Consider the following 3,375-nt stretch of genomic DNA (forward strand, 5'->3'; position numbering starts at 1 on the left):
TTCCCTTGCTTCACCGCCGCGACCTGGCAACAGTGATCCACGCGACGGTCACCTCGAGACTTGACTACTGCAATGCTCTCCACATGGGGCTGCCCTTGTCCCAAATCTGGAAGCTGCAGCTGGTGCAGAGCGCCGCAGCCAGGCTGCTGATGGATCTCCCACGTCGGGAGCACATCCAGCCAGTGCTTAGGTCACTGCACTGGCTACCAATAGCATACCGGATTCATTTCAAGGTGCTGGTGCTTACCTTTAAAGCCCTACATGACCAGGGTCCGACCTACCTGAGGGACCGCCTTTCCCCATATGTACCCCAGAGAGCACTATGGTCAATGGCCCAAGATTGATTGACTATTCCAGGCCCCAAGGATGCAAGGCTCACCAGTACCAGGACCAGAGCCTTTTCTGTGGTGGCTCCCTACTGGTGGAACGAGCTCCCGGAGGAGATCAGGGCCCTGCGGGACCTTTTACAGTTCTGCAGGGCCTGTAAGACGGAGCTCTTCCACCAGGCTTTTAAATAGGAGCCGCCACTACTGTCACCATCAATGATCCTATTGAATGTCTGGATCCTAGGTCTGGCCCAGTTGTATCGCTAGGCCTATTGGCACGAGGGATGATGATTAGACGAACAACGTGGATTTAGATCTGGAAGCATGCCATCTAATCTTCAGTACTGCAAGAACTTTACTGCTAATTGTTAATTTATGTCTTGAATGAGTATGTGTTCTATGTAGTTTTAATAATTTTTATGGTTATGCCAATTAGGTACATTGCACCGCTTTGTTAGCCACCCTGAGCCTGTTCGCAGGATGGGCGGGGTATAAATATAATAAATAAATAAATAAAGGAGCTAGAACTTCTGGCTGCCAGACAATCTTAGGATCTCCTGGCTATACTACACACACTTCCACACAATAATTATTATTATTACTTCAAGCAGAACAAGAACATGGCCTTCATCCACCTTATACTTCCCCCCTTTTCTGTGTGAGGCTGATCAAAAGCATAGGGTGGGGTACTCCAACTTTGTGTAATGTCTGCAGAGGGGAGGGGGATGTTTATTAATGTGGGAGGGGCAACTCCTCTGAAGCCATCTGGAGACCACTGGTGTTTGTACACAAAAATGCAAGGAGCATTAGTGCAAAATGTCTGTGACCAATTTGGCAAACTGGCTCAGAAGGTGCACGTTCTCTTTGAGATGGCATGTCTTACATGACAAATTGGCCAGGGTGTATAAAGTCACCGCCACCAGAAGTTTCAGTTTCAGCCACGAGTATGGCATCAAACTGACTGGCATGACATTATTTTACGGAAGGAGAGTGCCAATTGCTCAGTGCACGTCAAATCTGTGGCAGTATGGCTCCACGCCCGAAGCTGCAGTGTGGCTACATTGCTCACAACAACAGCAGACTGAAGGGAGGGTTATTGCAGTTTACATACGCATTACGTAACTTACATACACTGGCAGATGTAGGTGACGACAATGACAAAAGTACTGTTTACAAGACTCCCTATGATGCCAGCTTAAGAAAGAAAGAAAGAAAGAAGACTGAAGGATATGCTCGCCCTGACCGGGAGCAGTGTGATGATGCGTATTGTGGGCGTGTCTCTGATGCCCCAGGGCTCCTGCTCAGAATATTTTACACATGGGGGTGTTCCCAAGGTAGAGCTGGCAGACCGTTTTTTTAGGAGAGGCTGAAGGTGGCTGGGAAGAGTGCGAGCTGTCTTTTTGGAGATGAAGCACTGAAATCCTGAGCTAGGTGGGCTCTTCTTGCCCAGCTCTTTGCAGAGATTGCACATGTGGGGTGCTCCAGCTATTGCGCCATTATAAGCAGTGACCGGCAGAGACCACGCAAGCTCTAAGAATTCGTCTGCAAGTGCCGTCACCGACTAGACCCAGCCTATTGCGGTTCTCTCAAGCTGCAGGGAACTGTAGAAGGAATCACACAGGACCTGGATAGCCATCCAAGGAGTGGCCGTAAGTTTCATAAACACAGAATTTCAATAGCATGTTAAGTCTCTAGGGGAAGAAGTGCCTTTGAACTTGTGGGGTATTCAGCCGTAAACAACTTATTTCCTTTTAAGTTTCATCATATCTCATGTGTGAGAGTGGATGCACAGATGTTCCAGACTGGGGTCTCTGGTTTTCTGGGTAGGAGCTTGAGTTAGAACAGAGTTAGCCGGGGAACCCCTGGGTACCCTGCCCCCAAATCTCCAGGAATCTTCCAATCCAGAGCTGGCAGCCTTAACCTGTTCCCTTAACTGTCAAGTCTTCTTATGATCCTTTGACGAGAGACTTTGTCAAACAGTATGTAAAAGTGAAGGTACATGATGTCTTCAACAGAGCGAGGCCTAAGTGCCCGTGTTGCTTCTGTGCGTGCCTGCGGATTGGTCAGTTTTCTCATCCGATGGCAGATCCTGAGGCATCACAGGGTGCTGCTCCGGAGCACACCCAACACAGCCGCCTCTGGAAAAGGGTGAAAGGCCCCCTGGTGTGCATAGAAATTGACATTAAGCATTTAGGATCCTGGCCAGTATCACTTGGGGGGGGGGAATAAAATATTGTGTAAGCCACCGAACGAAGCATTGTGCATACAGCCTACTCTTACTGATCAACCAGAGAACTTGCTGACACTCAGCGCTTGGGATGAAATGCAATGAAATTTCTATAATGTATTAACAATGTTATTTTATAATAGCTAATAACACATCCACATTATTACATATATTTTTTTCTTCCATAGGTACAGAAAAAAGAAGTGGGTTGACGAAACTCCCTGGACTTGGCTTTTGTTTCGTTCACAACTTCATCCAAACACACTGAAGCACTGTGGTAGTTTCTCTTGAAAACCTACTGTTCATAGTGTCCTCCATTGATATTCCATGCCTGGTACAAGATTCTCCAGTAAAATGGATTACGATGCACTTTAGTATTTGAAATTATAGCACGGATGAAGTTGTGAACGAAACGAAAGCCAATTCCGGGGAGTTTCGTCAACCCACTTCTTTTTTCTGTACCTATGGCACAGCCGGTTCTCTGGTTTATTAGTTGTCTTGGGCTTTTGTACTCTTACTGATCAGCATCCCAGATTGTGGGCACACTCATACAACCAGTTCACCTGTGCTAATTTCAAATAATGTGACCTTTGCTTTGGTTTTTGCTTGTTGAAGATCATGCATATGTATATCAGCATAATTGCTATTATGGAAGCGTGATCATATGAGAAATGGTTTGTGCATGGTAGCCACAGTTGCAGCACATCTGCGAGGGAACGTCATCTCTAAAAGAAGGATAGTGCAGGCGAGCCCTCTGCCCTCTGCCATTGTTGTCAGGGTTGCCTGTTCAGGTTTGTATAAAGCTGCTCACTGTAGATACAG

At 47.0% G+C, this 3,375-nt stretch overlaps 1 protein-coding gene across 1 annotated transcript in view; it reads left to right on the plus strand.

The window, feature by feature from the left end:
* The first annotated feature begins 1,686 nt into the window (after positions 1-1,686).
* Positions 1,687-3,375, plus strand: part of ASAH2 (N-acylsphingosine amidohydrolase (non-lysosomal ceramidase) 2) — a 91,190-nt gene continuing 89,501 nt past the window's right edge. Inside the window, exon 1 of the mRNA XM_015424604.1 lies at positions 1,687-1,975. The gene's annotated coding sequence lies outside the window, so the exon portion shown is untranslated. The remainder of the gene's footprint in view (positions 1,976-3,375) is intronic.

Source organism: Gekko japonicus, unplaced genomic scaffold (assembly GCF_001447785.1).
Source record: "Gekko japonicus isolate JY-2015 unplaced genomic scaffold, Gekko_japonicus_V1.1 scaffold422, whole genome shotgun sequence".
NCBI classification, from domain to species: domain Eukaryota; kingdom Metazoa; phylum Chordata; class Lepidosauria; order Squamata; family Gekkonidae; genus Gekko; species Gekko japonicus.